General features: G+C 32.8%; 1 pseudogene; it reads right to left on the minus strand.

Annotated features, from left to right (window-relative positions):
* Nucleotides 1–350: 350 nt before the first annotated feature.
* LOC134246826 (fibropellin-3-like) lies at nt 351–14204 on the minus strand (annotated as a pseudogene).
* Nucleotides 14205–25548: the final 11344 nt, after the last annotated feature.

The following is a 25548-nucleotide window of genomic DNA, read 5'->3' on the forward strand; positions in this document are numbered from 1 at the left end:
GGATTAGAGTGTTGACGTTTGGCATCATCTGATCATCATCATCTCCTCTTATATACCTAGCAATATACCTTTTTTTCTGTTTGCTTGATAACGACAATGAGCACATGACGGATGTGAAAGTTTTTTCAGAGGATGATTAATTCTCCAAGGAATCTGATTCCACGTCTGATGTTTTCCGTCTATTTTCACTGCTTGATTAATTTTTGTAGTATTTCAATGGCATTTTTGGCTTGATTACTCAAGTTTTCTTCAAATTGCGTTTAATAATTTGAATACTTTTGATACATGTAATATACTGATATCACTGAATGAAAAAAAAAATATTTGTCAGTATACTTTCTGTAATCAACAACTATATGTTTAACAGAATAATAACATTTTGTAAATAGCAGTAAAAACATATATAACAAAGTAAGCCAATAATAGGAGTCCTTTTCACTTTGTGTCGACTCTCTTCCTCTTCTAATTATGGGGTTACTTTCTTATTTAGAATCTTTTAAATGGAATTTCACTTCTGAATCTGAAATAAAGTAGTGAAAAAATTCAACACTATTAATGAATACAATGCCTCAGTAATACTCTAAATATTCAAGTATTTTATACTTACAAAACTTTAGGCTGGATATCGGGTTTACGAACGTCAATGAAACTGGACAACCTGAATGATACAGTTGACAATAAAAGTTTTCGCGTAAGTATATGTAATCATTTTGCTTGATTTCAATTAATTTATATACGAAACAATACGAAACAAGACAAAATGTCTTACCAAGAATGGTCAACATCTCTGTACTTTCGTCTTTTGGATAGATAAATGACAATAGAAATAACCGTCAGATTTACAAAGAGAATACTACAAATAATGATGGCAACCTTCCACTTGTTTATCCTGCAGTAGTATTCGTTCACACGATCTTCACAGTCAAAAATGACTAAACAGGGATCTGGTACACACTCATTTATATCTGTACGATGGAAAAATAAAGACGCAGGTTTATTAAAAAACTCATAATGTTTGGTTTGAAAAACCCTTAAATATCTGTTTTGAATAAATTGTTCTGCGGATTTTTTTTTTCAATTTAATTTTTTTTGTTCTGATTTAGTATGTGAGGTTGCGTTTTCAACATTCATACCTATGTCACATATTGTCCCTGTATACCCCGCTCGACAAGAACAAGTGAAGTGGTTAATTAGATCGTTACAGGTACCCGAATTCAAACAGGGGTTACTGGCACACTCATTGATATCCGGAAACAGAACAAAACATTTTAAATCTTAAAAAATGATGTGATTCCCCACAAAAGACATAAAACAAACATAAGACAAACAAACAGTGTTTGAAAAAAAGTAAAAAGATTACCTATTTCACAGATGGAGCCGGTAAAACCCGGAACACATGAGCACCGGAACCGATTAATCTCATCAATACAGGATCTATTGTTCTGACAAGGAGAGCTGGCACATTCATCAATATCTGTTTAAACAAGAGGCCCATGGGCCACATCGCTCACCTGAGAAGCTTTGACCATTCTGTTCTTTACCAGATTTCCCCCTTGTTATACATAATACATCCCCACCCTAATTTAGACATTTTGAAATCTACACTACCCCATGATCCTTCCATGGGCACATATGTTTCAGCTTTTTTGGCCCAGTGGTTCCTGACAAGATTTTCAAAGATTTTTCCTATATATTTCTATGTAAAACTTTGATTCCCTATAATGGCCCCGCCCTTCCCCGGGGGTCATGATTCCTATAATTTAGAATCTACACTACCCCAGAATGCTTCCACATAAACTTCACTTTTTCTGGCCCAGTGGTTCTTGAGAAGAAGATTTTCAAAGATTTTTCCTATATATTTCTATATAAAACTTTAATTCCCCATTGTGGCCCCACCCTTCCCCCGGAGGTCATTATTTGAACAATTTAGAATCTACATTATACCAGGATGCAACCACATAAGTTTCAGCTTTTCTGGCCCAGTGGTTCTTGAGAAGAAGATTTTCAAAGATTTTTCCTATATATTTCTATGTAAAACTTTGATACCCCATTGTGGCCCCGCCCTTCCCCTGGGGGTCATGATTTGAACAATTTAGAATCTACACTACACCAGGATGCTTCCACATAAGCTTCAGCTTTTCTGGCCCAGTGGTTCTTGAGAAGAAGATTTTCAAAGATATTTCCTATATATTTCTATATAAAACTTTGATTCCCTATCGTGGCCCCACCTTTCCCCCGGGGGTCATTATTTGAACAATTTAGAATCTACATTATACCAGGATGCTTCCACATAAGTTTCAGCTTTTCTGGCCCAGTGGTTCTTGAGAAGTAGATTTTCAAAGATTTTTCCTATATATTTCTATGTAAAACTTTGATTCCCCATTGTAGCCCCACCCTTCTCCCGGGGGTCATGATTTGAACAATTTAAAATCTACACTACACCAGAATGCTTCCACATAAGTTTCAGCTTTTCTGGCCCAGTGGTTCTTGAGAAGAAGATTTTCAAAGATTTTTCCTATATATTTCTATATAAAACTTTGATTCCCCATTGTGGCCCCAACCTTCCCCCGGGGGTCATTATTTGAACAATTTAGAATCTACACTATACCAGGATGCTTCCACATAAGATTCAGCTTTTCTGGCCCAGTAGTTCTTGAGAAGAAGATTTTCAAACATTTTTCCTATATATTTCTATGTAAAACTTTGATTCCCCATTTTGGCCCCGCCCTTCCCCCGGGGGTCATTATTTGAACAATTTAGAATCTACACTACCCCAGGATGCAACCACATAAGTTTCAGCTTTTCTGGCCCAGTGGTTCTTGAGAAGAAGATTTTTTAATGACCCAATCCTATTTTTGTCTTTTCTTGATTATCTCCCCTTGCGAGGGGATATGTCCCTTCATTTTAACAAATTAAATTTCCCTTCACCCAAGGATACTTTGTACCAAGTTTGGTCAAAATTGGCCCAGTGGTTCTTGAGAAGAAGTCGAAAATGTGAAAAGTTTACAGACGGACAGACAGACGGACAGACGGACGGACACACATTTGGTTATATATTGGGTACATCAAGTCCAAGTCCTATTGGATACTGCTTATTGGATACAAAAAAAGTGTACACACGAGAGAGCATTATTTGGGTAGTTACTGTTCAAATCTTATTGGATATTACTCCTCGTGTCCGTATTTTATTGGGTTTTTTCTTATTGCTTTTTATTCATTTCAAATTTATTATATACATGTATTTAATATTTCCTGGTAAATTCAGACAAGACTGAAAACCTTTGGTTTTGAACCCATATTTTTGTCAATTTCTGTGATATAGCTCTTTTATTGTAACACCTAACTAATTTGTTCTTAGCGATAAGGATATACACCTTTATATTTCAAAATATCTAATATTAAAATATATGAATACATAAGTGCAAAAAAACTGAATTGTGAAAACACAACTCAACACATCTCAGACTCTGTTCAACCTTTCTTGAATAACAAAATTAAGTATTTAAGGGGAAACCTTTTTGAGTCATGACCAATTAATAATAAGCAAATGCCCATTACATGTTGGACAGAATGAAGGTATCCAACAGGCATTGGACAGGTGTCCAATACCTGTTGGGTTGTATTTTGATGAAGAGATTAAATTATCCAAGAACAATTGAACATGTGTACATTGTCCAATTCTATTTGGGTTTCTTGAATCTCCTCATCAAAATACAACCCAACAGGTAATGGACACCTGTCCAACTCCTCTTGGATATCTACATCCCACCCAACAGGTAATGGACACTTGTCCAATTCTTCTTGGGTTTCTTGAATTGTTTCATCAGAATATCACCCAACAGGTAATGGACATCTGTCCAACTCCTCTTGGATATCTACATCCCACCCAACAGGCAATGGACACTTGTCTAATGCTTGGGTTTCTTGAATTGTTTCATCAGAATACCACCCAACAGGTAATGGACATCTGTCCAACTCCTCTTGGATATCTACATCCCACCCAACAGGCAATGATCACTTGTCTAATTCTTGGGTTTCTTGAATTGCATCATCAAAAGACAACCCAACAGGTAATGGACACCTGTCCAAATCCTCTTGGATATCTACATCCCACCCAACAGGTAATGGACACTTGTCCAATTCTTCTTGGGTTTCTTGAATTGATTCATCAGAATACCACCCAACAGGTAATGGACACCTGTCCAACTCCTCTTGGATATCTACATCTCACCCAACAGGTAATTGACACTTGTCCAATACTTCTTGGGTTTCTTGAATTGTTTCATCAGAATACCATCCAACAGGTAATGGACATCCGTCCAACTCCTCTTGGATATCTACATCCCACCCAACAGGCAATGGACACTTATCTAATTCTTGGGTTTCTTGAGAATCCCCTCATCACAATACTACCCAACATGTAATGGACATATGTCCAATTCCTCTTGGATATCTTCATCCCTTCAATAGTATATAAACTAAAAGTTATTGGACATTCTTCTTGGGTTACTCAATTTTTTTTTCATAGGAAAGAAAACCCAATAGGTATTGGATATTGGTTCAACTCTTCTTGAATATTACATCCCAACATTAGAATAAAACCCAACAGGTGATGTTTACCTGTCCAATTCTTCTTGGGTTACTTATACCCTTCATTAAAATTGTCAAATTTGTCTTGGATATTTATACTCTTGCATTAGATTGCAAATCCAATAAGTATGACATTTACCTTCCCTGGTTGAATTCAAATTTATCTGCATAAGCATACATAAGTCCAAAACATATTTAATACTTTAATTCTAACATTCCACATCTCATTCAGTGTACACTTTACAAATGATAGGAAATATATAAGCATTTTGTGCCTAAACTATTTGGCTTTTAAAGAATTTTATAACCATGTTTGCAAAATTTAAATTTAAATATTGGAACTTGGAGCAAGTCATTACAGGTAGAGCAAGATGCTGAAAACCATACTGATAAATAGATCACACCCTTGATAAAATATTTTGCCTTCAGTTGCTAAGATTGTGTTGTATTACATGGAAAATTGCTATAATCCTGTTTATTACAGATACATGTGCGATGCATATTTTCCCTGTAATAATAAAAATACTTCTGAGATGTAAAAGAATGGATTAAATAGTCACCGATGTTAAAAGATATTACATGATCTCATTAATCTGGTTTGGAAATCACAAACTTAGTTTTGAAGCCGATAAAACAGTGTCGCAACAGAAAACTCAGTTACAAGTACAATGAATGAATTCGATGTATCAAAACTTTAAAATTATTGATGCACTATGTCCAAATCTTTTCGACAAATCGGGATAATGATATTAAATCAAATCATCACTGTCATAAGTCTTAGAGCTAGAGAAAAGTCATTACATGCCCAAATTTTACATGTAAGACTTTGATCTTATATTTCAATAAATGTCAAAATGGTTTTATTTTTGTTTCTGTTCAATACTTTCTTCCTCAGGGTCTCTCATGGCCTATACTGTATGATACCTCCATTGATCCTGCTCTTTTATATTGCCATATGTTTATCCAGTAGCAGTGGTTATGCTCAGGCAATCTTTGAAATATTCCTCATTTCATGCATCTCCTTCAGTTCTGCCTCTGTCCATTTTATTCATTCTGCAATTAGATAAAGGCATTTCTTTGCCGTATAAAACATATTTTTCTTGACTACAGCAAGATCACCCTTTATATTGATCAAACTCAACCAAGAAGTAAAAGTATATTTCTTATTCAGAAATATGTATTGATAAATAAAATGGACGAAAAACTAAATTCTATCAAATATTTTTTTTCTACTATGTCTAACTGCAACTTCATTCTACCCCCCATCCGCCATAATTTTATCAAAATGAAATCATCATTCAACACACAAAACGATGTTGCATATTAATTAGACAGTATGTTAGTGTCTGATTGTTAAGAAGGAGATTTTAAAAAGATTTTACATCTATTCCTTGCAAATTTTAGACTTCTAATGTAACATTATCAGTACATTAGGGGTACAAAATCTTCAAAAACATCTCTACACTTAATGATAAAGCTTTCACATTAGTATTGTTTTTAGCCCAATGGTTCTGCTAAAGAGGATTTAAAATTGACCCAAACCTTACTAACTGCTTTGAAATTATATTGACAGGGACAGTCAGACACACTTGACACTCAATCCCCCCTTCCTGTGGTATGCTTTGCACAAAATTTAATTAAAATTGACTAAGCTGGATAGAAGTTGAAAATATGAAAAATTACAGTCAAACAGATTATGAATAACTTTCAGCACATCAGACATGAAGTAGTGATCCTTAAATAAAATACACCTACAAGATGAAGCTGTTTTATTCCTTTGAAGTGATATCTAGTATTGTTTCTTTTCCTGTATGCCACCTCTATCAGAACAAAATGTTATACATGTATTAACATAACCTACATGTATGACCGTATAGTACTCAAGTATTTACTTTACAATTAATTAAGTTCTGGAACCAACCCTCAGATGCCCTTAAAACTAATAATTCTAAACTGGCAAAGGTAAAGGGCATCTGAAGAATTTAAAATAAAATGAGAGTACAAACAAGCAAACAGTGTGCATGAAAATGTTGGCAAACACTAGAAAAAATACTAAGGTACTTTCTCAAACTTAACATGAATACTAAAGAGGTTTTATGTAGCTGTATTGCACATACCAAAAGCTTTCCTGCAGTTAAAGGTTGGTTGCCTCGTAGTTATGTAGTATGTACAAGTTTTTTCCCTCTATCTCTTCTAATTTAAGAAGCGAAAATGTCTCTAAAAATCTTATGGTTGGCATGAAGTATTCCTGTTCATTTTTCTGATTACTTACAATTGTCCTATTTCTGAGGGTCATCTTCTGATGAGTGTGTTCTGTGCACTGTTCACAACTGAAGTTCCTGTTTGACCTGTTACATATTGAAAATCCTCAATGAACATGATTATGTTTTTAATTTCCATTGTAATTATTGATTACTTTTATAAAAAAAAATCTAAACCAATTTATTGTAACATAATACTTAGGAAATATTTATGTAATATCAATGGAAAAAAGGAATCATTATCTCCAGTTATCCTAAAATCACAATATACAATTCACATACGTAAACCCATTAGCTTTTTGTGCTATTAAATCATAGTCATCGCTGTGCAATAAAGAAAATCAAGTACTAATCCACAGCTTTGTGGCAATAAAGTTACTATCCCCGAATAAAAAGTGACAAGCCCAAATATAGAGGCAAAAATTAAAAAGTAACATTGAAAAAAAGTTCATCGTGAAAAAAGTCAGGGTATTAACTACAGATGATTCTTTTTAAAATTAAAGTTTAATTTAATTTTTGCTAGTAAAATTTAATCAAATATAAATTAATGATTTAAAAAAATGAAAAAAAAAATTTAAATATTCCTTTTCTGGTCATTCACTAGTTCGTCTAATTAAAACGAAGCGAAAATCATTTTGTTTTCATCTTGAATCATTTAAAGCCATATATGGCGTATGTACAATGAAAATTATTAGACTAAAATTATAAGAACTTATTATTTGTATCAGTACTTTATATAAACATGATAAAGATAGAAATTTTCCGTAAATTACAAAATCTAAGTCAATTGCGTTATAAAGATATCAAAATTTAATTTGGATTCTCGGAATTGTCTCCGACTTGAAAGAAAATACACAAGATTTAAATAACACATTACAGAGAAGATAAAATCGTATTATTAGATAAAACGAGGTGTTCTCCGTGCTCCGAATTGTATGAAAAGCTTTAATTTAAATGTGTCAACTATATTTCTTTATTTAATTTTGTATTTTTCAAAAATATATTTTTTGATCAGTTACGCCATATATGGCTTTAAAAAAACGCTATATAATTGCATGACACTTATCATTGAGCTGATTGAGTGAATGTATATAATTTAAGGAGGCTGGAGGGTCAACAATTTAACCACAAAGTAACCACCAGATTTAACTTATTTTTTTAGATATGGTATCTTAAGCTGTCAACATTCATTTGACAAAGAGAAAATTCATAAATTTTAGTTTTAAATTTTGATCATTTTTTCTATATCTTTATATGGAGCTCTTCTTTTAAAAGAGATAGAAATAGTCTGAAAATGGTTGCCACCCCCAGCCTCGTTAATAATTAGATATCTGTGAGGCATATAAATTATGTACAAGCAAATATTGCTATATTAAACAAAGGAAAGGGGGGAATTCAAATTAGGAAATAAAAGATCGTTTTTAAGTAAATCAGTCTTGTAGTACTGCAAAATGGATGCAGTTGTGGAGATTTATGGATAATATGAGCATGCTGTCTGGAATATTTCCATATTAGGGAATTAAGCGCAGAAAACCACTAGCCCCATCCTCAAAAATGGAAGCCCCGGGTGTAGCGCGATGCTAATTACACACCCATCATGTGAAATAGTTATAGTAACCCTATCTCAATTTCAGTATTGTTTTAAATTAATTGAAACAAATGACAAAAACAATAATTTTAAAAAAAAAATCAAAATAAAGCAGACACTCATCATCTGTTAAATCTAAAGCAAACTAGCATGGCGCGGCGCCATGCCCTTATTTCCTAACCCAAAATTAATAAATATGCCCAGTTTAGGCAATATTCCTTTGCTGTTCTGTTTATTCAGTGCATGCTGATAATCCCTTTATTTAAACAACGACAGGAAATCACTTCACGCTTGAACGCACGCACACAGCCACCTGGCTAATTAACATGCCTCAGGCTGTCAGGGTAGAGGATTTAACTTGAAAAACTGTCATTTGATTGCATTGATTATGCAAGAATTAGCCCTAGACCAAAGATAAATAAACTTGTAAATAATTAACTAATAAAAATCAGGATCGTTTTTTTATAAACCGAAAGTAGAATAAAACACATAGTACAACTTGAAGAAAAAACGGATATTTTATCTGAATAAAATACTTACAGTGTACCAAAAAACTGAATTTAATGTGATAAAAATGCTTAAAAACAACAAACTAAGTTAGTTTCTTTGATTGAACTGATAGATTTGACAAGCTGAGGGTCAAAGTTTCTAATTAAAGCGAGAGTTTTTTTAAAACAAATTATGCATGGCAGTAAGACCAGTTTTCACATGATCCTGTTGGTAGAATATTTTCCAAGTAAAGAGAATGGTCTCTACATGTATTTCTCAAAATGCCCATCCCCCCTTCCCTGAAAAAAGTATTTTCCTTTAATGTTTGAATTGCCTGTACTTGTAAACAAATAACAGTCCAAGCAGGTAAAAAAAAAATCATACCTCCAAACTTTAATAATTTTTGCACCTGTTTCAGCTAGATTAATACCATTACTTTCTCAAGTGTAACCTTACTACTTTTTTATTGAATAAATTGGATGTAAATGCCCTTTTTATATTCTTTTTGTTTCTGAATCAATAATTAAAACATTGTTTAATAAAATAAAAAAAAGAATGGAATACAGATATATGAATTTATCTTTAAATTACTTGTTTTAAATAAAGATTTCATTATGAAAGGATATTAAAAGTAATTAAACATGTTAAAGTATGTAAAAATTAAAAAAAAATTTAAATATAATTTCAATGACATTAACATTTGTTTTCAAAGTGCCCTCGTGAGATCCTGTCGCGACACACAGTGCCCTTTTGACTCCTTGATTACCATGCCCTTTTTAGGGTCTAGATTTAACATCAAAGACAGAAAGAAGCACTGTTTTGACTGAAAGTTTTTCAGTAATACAATGAATTTCTTAAGTTACATATCAGATGAGATAAACTTACACACAATTATTTAGTTGTTGTCAATTATCCCATTTATCATCATCTCAGCTCACTTTGCGATTGTAATACTGTCTACATGAACCGATAATTTACAGCTGATTTATGAACACACGATTGTTAAAATTTTCATTTCCCTTTCCAATATACATTGTCAGAACATACTTAGTAGGTTATGATATAAAATTAAATAATAAACACTTTCGATTTATTAAAGATTATCTAACAATATACGATCATTTACTAAATACTTCTCGCCCTCAAGAGAGTTAAAAAGACAGAGAAAATTCAAAATACAAACAAGTGCAACTTAGGATTAATTGTTCCGATATATCTATTTTAATTTTGTGCACAATTGTTTTCAAAATTACATTAAATTCTATTTTCCTTAAACAAGAACCCAGCAATCAATGGATAAATATTAATCGAATAAACTTACCTTTTCTCTTGTCAATCAGAAAATCTTGTTGACAGTAAGTGTTTCTTAGTCGCCATATTTTTTTCCATGAAAACAAACGTTGTTATGATCAGGATCAGCGGAAGTTGATTTTCGGAACTCTCGAGAATTTAGAGTTCCGAATGTAAAACTGAAACAACAAAACACGGTGCGTCCGTGAAAGCAACTTTTTTGGACACTTTTTTGGACAAATCGTCGTGTCCAAGTTTTGTTGGGTACTAACCTGCAAATACCCAATTAGGGTGTTTTAAGCATATTCAGCGACACTTCTTATTGGGTATACCCAATAAGCAAAAAGTACCCAATAAGTACAATCTTGGCATGAAAAATACCCAATAAATGCACTCTCGTAAACACGGACGGACAGACGGACGGACGACGGACAAAATGTGATCAGAAAAGCTCACTTGAGCCTTCGGCTCAGGTGAGCTAAAAAAGACAGCCTGGTCAGCTGACAATATAAATTTCTCTATTTTTTAACTGAAAGAGAAGTATCTACCTGTATGGCATACTGTGTCGGTAAACCCTGGTATACAGGAACATTTAAACCTGTTGATAAGATTGGTACACGAACCATTGTGCTGACACGGATCACTTTGGCATTCGTCAATATCTTGATAGTAAATAAAAAATAATCAATGTCATTAAGGAAAGGAAAGTGAATGGATAATAAACATGACATAATGTTAGAAATGTACAGTGTTCAATTAAGATAATGGCAATAATATTTTGAACCTACTACGTTATTTAAGAAATAAGGTATCATTTTTAAACATTTATTGATATATAAATACGGGTTGGTCACGAAATTTAATTCCATAAAGCCCGAAGGGCTTTATGATGAATTTAATCTCGTATCAACCCGTATTTATACCCCGATAGATGTTTTAAAATGAGGCCTTATTACTTATATTTACATTTGTGACTTATTCATACTTTATATTTGCCTGATTGTGACTTTTAACGTGTGAAATGCGTTATTTTTCAAACCCAACAGCATGTATGTAATCCACTGAACGCGCATCGACCCTTTATGGCGTCACAGAGAAATTACGTCGAACGTTTATCTATTATGCACATTTATGACCTCTTGATCCCGTACCTGTATTTATACAGTTATAGATACGCATTGCTTTCAGTAGTGTTATATAAAGGAAAACATTTGCAAATGTAAATATTAAGATATCAAGATACATTAAAATAAAATAGTAAGGATTCAAGGAGACATGTACCTGTCTGACACATCAGTCCAGTAAAGCCACCCCTACAGGTACAGGTGAAACCATTAACGTGGTCATGACAAGTCCCACCATTCTGACAGGGTCCACTCGCACATTCATTTATATCTAAATATATACATTAAAGTGCACGTGACAAGAATGATTGTCTTAAAGTAAATAAACTGTAAAAAAAATCCAATTTTTTCCTCTTTTCTTCATTTGCAAATGAACAATTCTAAATCAAACCGCAGCCATTTATTTAGCAACCTTAAAAGAATTCACAGATAAATGTTTCGCCACGATTTATATTTTTTAAAGTTAAATAAGGCCGAATAAAAGTTAACTGTAATAGGAACATTTCGAAATATGTAGTTGCTAGCTGTTAGAACAGACGTATTTGTAAAAAATTAAATTAAATTGATAATGACGAGAGTATGGAACGAATTTGTAAAAAGAAATATCAAAGAAATGTCTACAAATATTCTAGAAACTATCAGGGGGAGTCAAGATACCGAGTACAAAATACAATTCAAAACGTTGTTAATATTAGCACATTCTTTAAATTATTCAATACACTTTCTGAACTGATAATAAACTCCACATAAATATCCCATAAATATAAATATAAACATAAACATATAAACATAAATATCCCTTTTCAAAAATTATCACTTTATCCAAATAGTATCCTTAGTTTTTTTTTTTTACTTTTAATAACAGAAATATTTATGATGCTATGGTTTATAAATCTAATTCATTCGATCAAGGACAAAACTCTCCCCAATTTTAGCATCTCGGATGATGATTATGTTTCTTTTGTCATTTTAGAATCGTAATTAAGATTATAAGTTGACAATTGTGTATTTTCTTTTAAATACAAACTTGTTTGACACCTGTGTCCCGTGTAGCCAGGTAAACAGTTACACCTGTAATTCTGAGTGATTCCCTGTCGTACACACGTGCCGCCATTTGTACAAGGAGAACTCACACACGGACTCACGTCTAAGATTGATACACGTGCAATCATACATATAATACATTATCAAGAACTTTAGAATTTCTTTTGAAATGTTTGACCAAAAAGATTGTTCTAAATATACTTACCATTTACGTTGATATTTAAGCATCTTGATTCGCTGGTTTTCCTGCCAAATTTCAAAAAAACTTTTATTGATTTTCTTATCTGATTTAAATGTCTATATTTATGAATAAAACATATTTAGCCAATTTAAAGAAAGAGATAATTTAAACAAAAATAATTGAATCTTATACTTGAATGCCGAGAAAATACCCATTTTTTTTTTTTTAAATTATTCATTTTTGTTGTAAATATTTAATCATATTTTAGAGACAGATGAAAACTACTAATTGAAGCTTAATACCTAAACGTGTCTTCGGCTAGAGCTCAAACAATGTGAGATCCTACTTGGTTCTGCTGAGGTATCCAGGAAGTGCTGACAAAGTATGTCCCAGGTCTGGAGGAGTCAGACTGTAGTGAAGTATAGGTCATACCGGCAGGCGAAGTAATGTCCATCTTTGTTATTCTGTTATGGATTGAAACATTCCAACATTAGGTTTCACAGAATTTGATCACGTGATCAACTATGTTCATTTCCCAGAGAACCTTTTAACATTGTTGTTTATTTCTTAATTATACTCACCTTCTACTATCTGAAGCATAAAAGGACACTTGGAAGGTTTGTAATATGTTTGTCTGTAAGGTTGTTCCGGCAGCTGGATTGGGGCTGACAAACACTGATTTGTCGTTGCATCTCCCGGACAGTGGAGGCGTTTTAATTAGAAACTGAAAGGAATCACTGATATTTAAATACAAATACCTCTTGAAATTCTTTTTCCGGTATTTAAACCCTTTTATGACATAGTATATGCATTTCTACGCTTCTGACTTGAAAGACAGGTAAAATGTGAAAAAACATTCATAAATTTGTTAATACTGGAAATATCAGAATAAATCTTGTGCCATTGGAAAGAGAACATAAATATGGTAAAATGATATACAGAAAATGTTTTTATAGGATGTACGAGTTATTTACTAGCTTGAGTAAAACTTTGCGCACTATTTGAGCGATTTTGCCATTATCGAAAGAAATGCGGGGGTAACATGTTATATTATACAGTTATTGACTGGGTATGAGGGCAACATATGATTTGTTGGACCTGAAGGTGAAAAAGTTGCCCATGACCAGCGGCCTCGGGGAACATTTTCACCTTCGGGTCCAACAAATCATATTTTGCCCGAATTCCAGTGTATAACTGTTTTGTTATACTCTAAAAAACGCTTAATACACATTAGGTAAACTTTGTATATTGTTTATATATTACATGTAAGATTAAACACGTTTTTTAACTTTTTAGGAAAGAAACATTGATAACCATTTAATTTTGGCTATGTTTATCAATAGATTATCAATTTACACAAAACACGTGTTTGTGTCTGTAAATATTATACTTATCTAATATAAAAAGCCCAGAAGAAATCCCGTAACAAACAAAACAAATTAAGATATATAAAAATATTACGTCTTTCGTTTTCAAAATATTTCTATAAACTGCAAATATACAACCATTCTCATATATTGAATCAATCCTAACCAATCTCTAAGAAGATATTCTTTCTGGCCAGTAATTACAACTGGATTTCGATGTTTACAATTCGATAAAGTTTGAACCAAAAATTAACTGACCGTAAAAGTCATCACGTTGATATGAAGTTTGATCAGCAGTGGTTGTTCACTCATCCATGGTAGCTGATCCCAACACGGATTTTCTGGAAGTCCGTGTTTGCTCCGCTGTTATTTTAATGTTTAATGGTCTTCTGAGCTAAAATCTCGTTCGCTACCTCCCCGTATTTTATGTTTATCTACCTTACCGATCTCTGAGAAATGATAGATTTGATTTTGATAAAAGTTTATGCCGTTGATATGAAATCAAATGAGCTCTAAACGCTAAAAATTATTTTAAGTAATAAGTAGGTGAATTACAAAAAAACCTGCTACTGTGGAGGGATGGTTAGATTAATGTTTTTTTAAAACTGAGGATCATATCATCTTTTAACATTGAATTATCAAATAAAGGCTCAAACCCACTTCGAAGGGGGTGGGGGGGTACATATGAAACATTAAAAAATAAAAGCACATTTAAAAAATTATATTCCAATGAACCACTGGACCAAGAAAGATGGAAGTCATGAGGATACATCTTCAGGTAATCTTTTTTCAGGAACAGCATAAATTGGTGATATTTATATAGAAGCATCCTCAGGTAGTGTAGATGCAAGTTTGGTCAAATCCTGACTATCAAAGGTACTAGTATATTATTTTGTTCTAGCTATAGTGTTCAGTTGCCCCTGGTTAACTGATTTTGACAAAGAATATGGATAGCAAATAGAATGCAAGGTCTACTTGATCAAGACAAATTGGAAGAAGAACAAAAATAGACCTCCGGAAACAAATAGGAACAGGTTTGATGGAGAAATAAAATTCCCTTGTCGTTTCGTCACATCTGTATTGTCCTCATTTTCATCATTTGGTAAACGGAGACAAACGAATAGAATCTAGTGTGTAGATTTTGCCACAACAGGAAAATGAATGAATTCATTAAGCATCTAACACAGAAAGAGAGTTGCATTAGTTGGACAGGTCACTGTGATGAACATAAAAATTGCTACATGATTTATTGGAATTTTACTTATAATATTCTTGTTTAATAAACTAATTTGACATTAGCTTGTCTTGTTTTAGAAGATATCTGAACTACCAGTTAAACAAGCCAATATAATGTTAAAAATTTCCGTCCCGTGAAAACCTTCCGAATACTGAAGCATCCGGATATCATGTGTCAGGATATCTGAAGGTCCACTGTATATAATGTTCATGCCTAAAGTATGTTCTTGAGTATCGAATCAACTACACAGCTAATTGTGCCACGTACGTTTCACGTACGTTAAACATATGTGACACGTACGTGACTTCACGTACGTTTTCCATGAAAAAGATACCACGTACGTTATACGTACGTTTTCACGCATGTGAATATCATGCGTGTCACGTATGTTAAACATACGTATTGCCTACCATACGTTACACATATATTGTACACGTACGTTACTCATACGTTTCACATATGAATAACGTACGTGCAACGTGTGTGTAACATATGTTTCTAATAACATGTTTAATGGGTTTATTATTTGCACTGCTCATATAATAAATGTCTAAATACCATACAAAAATGTGTCAAACCATGGTTAAACACGTTTTGAACATTTTTTTCACATTATGTAAACGTTGGTAAAACAAAAATTACGTGCAATTTAAATATTCAATTCAGGCATTTGACATAATTTCCCTCAAAGGCTTATTTCTTTTTCATCTGTTGAATGATCCACTTTCTGGTTATCCTTCACTTTATATTTCCTGATCCTTATTCTCTTGAAGCAATCACAACAAAAGACAAATTAAGATTTAAGCCATATTTAATGTTGAGTATGTTAACATCAATTCATTCTTCTCCAGTTCTCTTTTATCTGTAAAGAAAAAGAAAATATTAAATGCATGGAATAAGGGAAAACCCATTTTTCCCTGAACATTATTATTATCCACATATTAATCCTGGTTGATTCCCTGTAGAACTTAAATATAAATACTAAATAACTATAATTAATTTTTTAGCATTCATAACCATGATCTTTTAAACTTTTTTTTCACTATATCCTCAAATATCTACCTTGTAATTCTCTTATAATCTAAAATTCATTAAATTTTTTTTTTCACTATGTCCTCAAATATCTATCTTGTAATTCTCTTATCTAAAATTCATTAAATAGCATTGATTTGTGGGTGAACTCGCAAAAAAAGATGTGGTTTTTTGTACTTATACTGATACCCCATATGCCAGCTATGGTTAATGCAAGTCAGTCAAGGTCAAACATCAAAATTGTTGTTATCCAAGGAAGGACTTGTCACAAAGAATAAATCTGTGAAATATGAAAGCCCTACTACTATCAGCTCAAAAGTTAAGATCAAAGAAAGTTTTTTAACAGTGGGTTAAACTAGAAGTTCAAGGTCAAATATTTAAGGAATGACTATAATTCTTGGCCAAATTATTTGATGATGACCTGGTTTGGGCCAGTTTACGCTTTATAATCCGCGAAGCTAGTATTTGAAGCCTCTAAGTTTATAAGACCCAAAATACATCAACAGAGAAAGTTTGATGATTCTTAGCCAGTTAGGACTAAAGATATTTCAATAGAGCTATAAAATACCATAAGTAGGTCATGGTGACCTACTTTTTGGTCGACAATCTCCAAAAACCATAGATGCCTCAACTGACAAAGTTTAACAATTCTAGGTCAATATAAAGTTCTTTTGGTTTTATTTTCCTGATTATCTCCCTTTGTATAAGGGTCCAAGCCCTAGTTTTAGTATAAATGGTAGCCCTTGGGCCAAGGATGCCCTGTAAAAAATTTGACAATGATTGTCCAAGGGGATCTTGAGTTATGGCCCACATTCTAAAACGTTTATGCACACCACACATATGGCCATAGCATTAGCTCTTTAAGGCTTTGGTTCAGAAGAGCTAAAAACAGTATACATGTACTGGTACACCTATTTGCTGACTTACTATGAGGACAATAGCTAGTTTATCATCCCCCAAGACAGCAACTATTCCCCTAGATGCAGCCGAGGGAAATAGTTTGCTGTCAAGGGAGATGATAAACAAGCTATTTTCCGAATAGTAAGTAAATAGGTGTTTAATTATGGCACCTGATCCCACCTCTGATGTTTCTGGGGTCCGTGTTTGCTCTGCTCTTATTTTGTATAGTTTTATGGACTTTGAGATTGAATACTGTTCGTTATCTCCATATCCTTCTATTATACTGAAGCTGACTTAAACTTATATGTAATTAAGGTCCCATCTGGATAAAACCAGAAGAGTTACGAAATGAAAAATTGAACTTACCTTCTGCATTAATCTTTAGCTTGGGATGGACCCATCTGTTTTGTGTGTGTTCCAAGTGTATACTTTTTGTCCTTGAGGTTAAAAAAAATATATGTTAAAAAAAAAAATAGACAACTTTCACATTAAATTTTACATAAGTTATTCCCCTATGTGGGGTCAATCCAGCGCATGGCCCTGTTTTCCCTCTGTAACCTTACCAAATTTATTTTTCAGTATCTTAAAAATAAAATCTGTAATGAATATGTTCATTAAGATTTTCATGTTGCCCCAAACTTTGGCAATACAGGTACAGATCTAAATTGCCCAATAACGTTTGAAGATTGAAAATAATAACAGCCCAACAGGTAACTTACAAAGGGCAAAGTGGGAAAAATGAGAGTTATGCCGACAAGGGAAGATAACTCTTAGTAGTGTGAAATTGGTCAAACTCAATTGCATTTCAAATTTTACATGGAAAGCTTCAAGATACATGTAGTATTTGCAAGTCTAAAAGCAATATGATCAGAAAATCTTATTCCTTTTTAAAAGTTATAATTACCATATTTAAGATTAATACTGGTTAACCTTTCAGAATCTGTTTTGAAGTTCATTCTAGGCATTTAGGTGTTTACAAAGATGAGCTTCAGTCACCATCCTGGAATGCATATCTAAAATAACATAAAAATACACAATCTCATTTACACAATTTATATTCATAAGTATGAAAAAGGACAATTATGTAAAAACAAAACTGTTACACCATTATTGCCCTCAAAGAGAATGATTTCCTTTACCATAAGTAATGTGATGTTTTAAATACACTGCAAAAAGAAATAAATTCAGTGATTGGAACTTTACATCAAATTGATGTTGTTTCTTTTTTTTCTTTGCATCTTATTTGTTAGGTTAAAAACATTTTAAATAAATACTTAATTGTTATTACAGTATTTTTAAACTTCACCTGCATTTTGATATATGACGTGCCCTTGTTGACCAAACAGCTCACTGCCTCACTATGGTCAATATTTTCTGTTTTTGAAAACCCAAGTCTCCTTTATGTAATGCATGAAAAAACACCCCCTTAGTTTACATGCAACACACAGTCATCAGTGGTCATAAAGTAATTAAATAAAAAAAATAATAATTGTTGATTTTATGCATTCCTCACCGTGAGCTTGGCCCTAGAACTTGGCAGACGTCAGGCTTCTCTTTCCAGTGACGTCACTGGTAACGTACATGTAATACATAAATGGAGGCTGGAAAATTCCGGAAGGTATATTTTATAAGTTTTATACGGACGGTACCCACTGTACATTAGATATTTATTTAGGTAAATCATTTACTCCATTTAGAGACTTGTGAAATTATCGTGAATTTCTTTCTTTCTTTTTTTCAATTTAGTTTTGCTCTTGAATTCGGATTGATTATATCTATCGATGACCGAGTTTAATTTTATGTACCTCTACCGATATCCGATATACAAGACGAGAACGCCTAAGTCAAGCTAGCGGCCAATAACGCTAGCGGCCAATAACAAAACATATTTATAAATTTTAAGTTTATCGACTAGAAAAATGCGTTTCTCGAACCCGACGCAATAACCATGATTAATTAATTAAAGCATAGCGCTTAAACTAGGAATTGTACCACTTAGGGGAGCCCGAGATACTGGGGCTCCAAGGCGCCCCTGTTGATTTCCGGTCTCAAAAGGGACCCAATTTACACCGTTTCTGGGCGCCAGGGCGCCAAATCCAACCCTTTTCTCTGATACTTATATGTACTATAGGGGTCTAGAGAGGGCGCCTGGCGCCCAAACTAGGAATTGTGCCACTTAGGGGAGCCCGAGATACTGGGGCTCCAAGGCGCCCCTGTTGATTTCCGGTCTCAAAAGGGACCCAATTTACACCGTTTCTGGGCGCCAGGGCGCCAAATCCAACCCTTTTCTCTGATACTTATATGTACTATAGGGGTCTAGAGAGGGCGCCTGGCGCCCAAACTAGGAATTGTGCCACTTAGGGGAGCCCGAGATACTGGGGCTCCAAGGCGCCCCTGTTGATTTCCGGTCTCAAAAGGGACCCAATTTACACCGTTTCTGGGCGCCAGGGCGCCAAATCCAACCCTTTTCTCTGATACTTATATGTACTATAGGGGTCTAGAGAGGGCGCCTGGCGCCCAAACTAGGAATTGTGCCACTTAGGGGAGCCCGAGATACTGGGGCTCCAAGGCGCCCCTGTTGATTTCCTCAAAAGGGACCCAATTTACACCGTTTCTGGGCGCCAGGGCGCCAAATCCAACCCTTTTCTCTGATACTTATATGTACTATAGGGGTCTAGAGAGGGCGCCTGGCGCCTAAACTAGGAATTGTGCCACTTAGGGAAACCCAGAACATAAACAGAATTAGGCTTATTTAGAAATTCTATTCTGCCTAAAAATATAATATTCAGTTTTCATTTGTAATATGTCTTATTCTTTTATATGAAAAGAAATGTCCAATCACATCTGTTTGTTTGTTTTTTTTTTTTTAAAGAATATCGCTATTTCTGCTGAAGCCGATAAAATGTGTAAAATTTACATTTTAGTTTAATGGATGATGCTTTAATTTTGAATCATTTTTACTTTTCATTTTTTGTCCGTAGTGAATTGCATATATTTATTTTATTATAAATTTGCTAAAGAGATTCGACCAAGCTATTTTGAATACAATAAAGAAAAAAATAATTCCATTTTTTTACCACAACTCTGACTATTAAAAAAGGATGAGTTTATCGATTTATAATGTTAATTACAAATGCTGGCAAACCTAACTTTATTAAGGAGGAATGAAACAATGGTTTCAGCAGTGAAAGGCCAACATTAGCTCTCAATTATTTTATGTGATTTTTTTTGTATTTTTTCAACAAAAAAAAATAAAAAAAATAAAAAATAAAAAAAATTAATTTCATCAAAATAAGACGCTTTCTTGTAAATTTTTTGCTGTAAATAAATGCATCACATTATTATGGAATGCCATATACGACAGCCAACTGCTTACTGCCAACGGCTGACTGCTTACTGCCAACTGTCAGCTACCTACTGCAAACTGTCACACATATTTGAATAAATTTTATTTTTATATCTGATATTTATGTAAATAAAAAAAGAAAGGCGCGGATCTATAGGACATTTTTTCCAAGAGGGTCACTCTGTTAAAAAAAAAAATCCAACCCATAAATTTCTTGACAAGAAAAAAATACGTTAAGTCCTTTCCTAAATGTGAAAATTTATTTCGGCAAAGGAGAGGGGGTTCTTATGCGTCAACCTTCAGGTGTATGACATTTTTCAAACCAACTTAACACGAATCCACGGTTGGAGGTGTGGGTGGGTGGGGGGTGGGGGGGGGGGGGTGGTGGTTCTACGGTCCCTTTTAGTTGATTTATTTTATACATTAAATAACTTTTTGTTGGTTTAGTTTGTGCATTAAATTACTTTACAAATTTCAGAGGGTTTTCCGGACCCCTCTCTCAAGATCTATGCATGTAAAACATATTCTATTTGTACAAACAAAGAGATATAAATGTCTGATCGGCTTTTTCTAAGTGGAGGGTCCAAGGTCAGTTAAACCGGTAGTTCGTTTAGTTTATCTAACGTATGACTGTAAACATTTTAAATGCCCCCCCCCCCCCCCAAAAAAAAAAAAAAAAACTATGCATGTCAAACATTATAACACAGAGATAACTAATAGAATATAGTGGAAAACAGAGATTTATTTTTAAAACATCTTTGTCTGCGAAACGACAAATCTTTCTTATAATTATTCTCTCTTCAAAGATTTTGTTTTCTCCAGCGGAGATTAAAGATGAAAAGCAGCAAATAGTCATTTTATCACCTATTTCAAATAAGAAAACAAAGTAAAAAAATAAACAATGTACTTTATCAAACGCATATAATAAAATTTATTCGAATATGTGTGGCAGTTGGCAGTAAGCAGTCAGCAGTTGGCAGTAAGCAGGTGGCTGTTGTATATGGCATTCCATACAATTGGGAAAACATGTTCGTTAATAATATTTATAAAAGAAATTGAAAAGAAATGGCCAAATTTTAAAGAAATTAATTTTTTTAAAATTTTGGCCGAACCCGATAATAATTAAACGGATCCCAACCCTAATTGTATATTTATTTAAAATAAAAACACCCAAGAACACTAGTCAGATTAAGTGTAATAAGGATTAAAACATTAATGAACCTGACAATTAAATAGATTTCTTCATGGTAAATACAGTAAATAAGCATTTTATTAATTTTGTATTAATTTTGATCGGGATCAGTTTAATTTTGATTGGGTTAGGTCCAAATAATAAATAAATTAATTTCTTAAAATTTCTCAATTGTGTTTCTATTTCTTTTAAAAATATGATTGACAAACATGTTGTCCTCAGTTGTGACTAGTTTTATGGTGATTTTAACCATTGGTTTAAAAAATATTCACAAATGAAAAAAGTCTAACAATCCTTTCTTTACATATTTTATTAGATATTAATATGAAACATTCATTTACATCAAACTTTTAACTCGAAAACCTTTTAGTTGAATTTAATTATTTTTGTTTTCATTTTTTTTTTTTTTTGAAAAAAAAAATTCATATAAAATATTATTTTTATAATTTATTCCCAGCTCTCTGATTGGCTCAAACTTGATCACATGATTTAGTATATAACAGCATAAAGACTTGAGTTACTATTTATATAATCTGAAATGCATATCGACTTGAGGTTTCATAAAATGGAGATAATTTCCGTGAAACAAAATAGTACTGTATTCAATCAAAGCTAATACAGTGTATGATTTGATGTTTCTAGAAAAAAAATATTTATTTCAACTTTTACTAACTTTGTTTCAATGTTCTGTATTTGATGAGACAAAAGAAGGCATTGGATTAGGATTACTTCATATTAATTAAAACATATTCGATATGTGTGTCAAATGTTGATACAAAACTTAATTAAATAAATGAAGTATTCTGAATAAGTAAATCGTCTAAATCACTCTCTCAATATAAAGGAAACGCATTTACATTAAACGGTGTAATTTATTTTGATCTCTAGTCTCTAATTGTTAAAGGGAGAAAACTTTTCCAATTATTTTCATAATTTGTTTTGTCAATCTATGTAAAAAATAATATAACAAATGTAGCCCTTTAATTCGGTCAATCCATAGATATATCGACTTCACAGAAAAGCATATCGACCTCGCACTTCGTGCTCGGTCGATATGCTTTTCTGTGAAGTCGATATATCTATGGATTGACCTCATCAAAGGGCTATATTTATATAATAATTAAGAGCTAATATCGACCTTTCAATGCTAAACCCTTGTTTTAAAAGGATAACTCAAAGATCTATAAAATAAAATGTTGGTGTGGCATTCCACCTTAATTGTACTCCTGTAATAGGTGTGGTGGCATCTTTGCCATGGTATGCACAGTAGACTTTGTTCCATGTGCATTTTTCCTAATTTCTCCGAGTCCGAAAATAGTATCGCCCAAACCTGGAGTAATCGCTGTCCTTCATTCCATCACCTTATTTTTAAGCCTAAAGAAAAAAAGGAATATGGGTACTCTAGATTCCTAATTATACGTGAGAAATTAATTTCAGCGTAATTTCGCGAAAAGTGTCACTCGCGAAAAAATACTACTCGCTCTTATTTTTATGGTTCCGAAATCTATGAAAATTCTATTGGTCAATCGTCCATTCGCGAATTATAATTCTCGCGTTTTGACGTTCTAGACCTGGTTTGCGATAAAAAGTACTCACGAAAAATAAGGAATCTAGAGTGCACATATCTTGCCTTATTTTCTTTTCTTTATAAATATTTTAAAGTACTCAAGTCATGCCCTAAAATACACCCAGGGTCAATCTAATAAAAATTGGTATATAATGTACTGTATACCGATCCCTTATGTATTCCGATATACTAGTACAAATAATTTCGATACCGATAATATATTCCATAATACATTCCGGGGTTTTCCAATTGGATCCTGATATATAATTTACCTTCCTCTGAAAGTACAAAAGGTAATGATTACTTAAAAAACTTGCGCGACATCTATCGTTAATGCAGGTAATTAATATATGCTTTTTGAACGCCATCTAGCGACAATTCAGTGAATAATCGTTGCATGGTTTTGCATTGATGATCGTTGGTTTCGCATCAGAGTTTGTTGATTTTGCAAACGAGTCTGTTAATTTTGTTTTTAAGGTTGTCTGTTTTGTATTTCATTATGTTTATAAAATTAGTTGTTTTGCATAAACGTCTTTTTTACCCTTTCCGCTGCCCAGAGAAATGTTAACCCGCATAACAAAAGTAAAATATAGTTTACTAGATACTATAGTTCCCCAACGTTTAACCATTGAAAATTTAAATTTCACAGTTTTCTCTACCCTTAATTAAAGTTTCAACAATAGAATATCAAAGTATTAAAGTCTTCAAATAATTGTTATAAATGTATCAAAGTTTAAATAAATCAAAGTCATCATTATAGTAAACCGAAGTTTAATAGCAATAATGAATGTACTGAAGCGTATTACTGCTACTTGAAAAAAAAAAATAATTGTAAGTTGTACGTACGAGATACTAAGTCTTACGTAAGAGATAATAAGTCGTACGTAAGAGATAAGTCGTAATTACGACATACAGGTACTAAGTCGTTCCTAAGACATACTATCTCGTACTTACGAGATACTTAGTCGTAATTACAAGATACCAAGTCGTCCTTACAACATACTAAGTCCGACGTACGACATAATAAGTCATACGAAAGAGATAACAAGTCGTACGTACGAGATAATATGTGGTACGAACGAGAAATATGTCGTACCGACGAGATACTCAGTACGTAGCGGCAGAAATGTAGCATTATGGTTTTATATATTAGTCGTTGATCATATATTAAATGCAAATGATGTGCAATCTACGGCGCAGCATTTGAACGCAATTTTAGAAGAATTTTTATACTTTCAAGCAATGGTCTATCCTAATTCTAAGCACATTCTTTTACAAATATGTATATTTTATCAACCTTCTAGCCCTTTATATTCGTTTTTACAGGCGATTGATTTTAATTGTCTAGGCCCTATTGGATTGCAGAAAATTCAAATTAAGCAAGTTTTCACATCTGTCCGAATCGAACTAGGGATTTCATATATAGTTTTATCTGTAAAACTTTAAGCTTGTTACAACTCATGAATTATTCAGGATGTTTCAGCAAACATGTCCCAACTTTGCGGTTTCAATATACATGTAAAAGTTAGACAGTATTAACGAATTAATTTTTTGCAGAAATGAAAACCATATTACCAAACAATTTTATCAATATGAAAGTTGAAGTAAATATGTTTCAATTATTTTTTTAAGACAGAAATTTTGAAAGTTTTAACATTGGAAACAGTTTTCAAATAAAGGTCATTTTTAAGTGTTCTTAAGAAGTCACAAAATTTTCAGTCACCAGGCTCATTTTGTCTCTGTAGTCCTTTATGACATATATTTGGATATTTTTAATGAAAAATCTGTTCCCTAGAAAGATGGTTTATATATAAGTTTTTTTTAATCATGTGCACTAATATTGATGATTTTGAAGATTTTCTGCTTGAATTGTTTAATTCATTAAAATCCATTGATCTAATTCTGAAGGAACAAAAACCCTCAGGCTAGTTTTTGAAAATGTAATCAAAAGGTAAATGGAAAAAATGTAATGACTTTATTTTACATTGTTTATATCACAATGATAATGTAAGAAAATGGGCTTTAAAATACAGTTATAATTTTTATAGATATTTTATCATTGTGCACGAATGTAGGCATCAAAAGTCGGGACATGTTTGTTGAAAGACCCTTTTTATACAATATATTGATTTTGACCTGTGACCTTGCCTAATTTCAAAGCGTTATTATTTTCGGGCTTAAAGTGGCATTATTAAGAGTAAATGGCTATTTAGGATATCGTCTAAAAATAGCTTTTAAATGTGGAGAGAAATTATAAATTACTTTTATAACAACAAGATTCGAGTGGAATAATGTCTTTATCGCTGGCCCAATGAGCTCATTTTCGTAGGATAAAGAAAT

The sequence above is a fragment of the Saccostrea cucullata genome, unplaced genomic scaffold, assembly GCF_032062105.1.
Source record: "Saccostrea cucullata isolate Sc308-1 unplaced genomic scaffold, CSIRO_AGI_Scuc_v1 ctg11462, whole genome shotgun sequence".
NCBI classification, from domain to species: domain Eukaryota; kingdom Metazoa; phylum Mollusca; class Bivalvia; order Ostreida; family Ostreidae; genus Saccostrea; species Saccostrea cuccullata.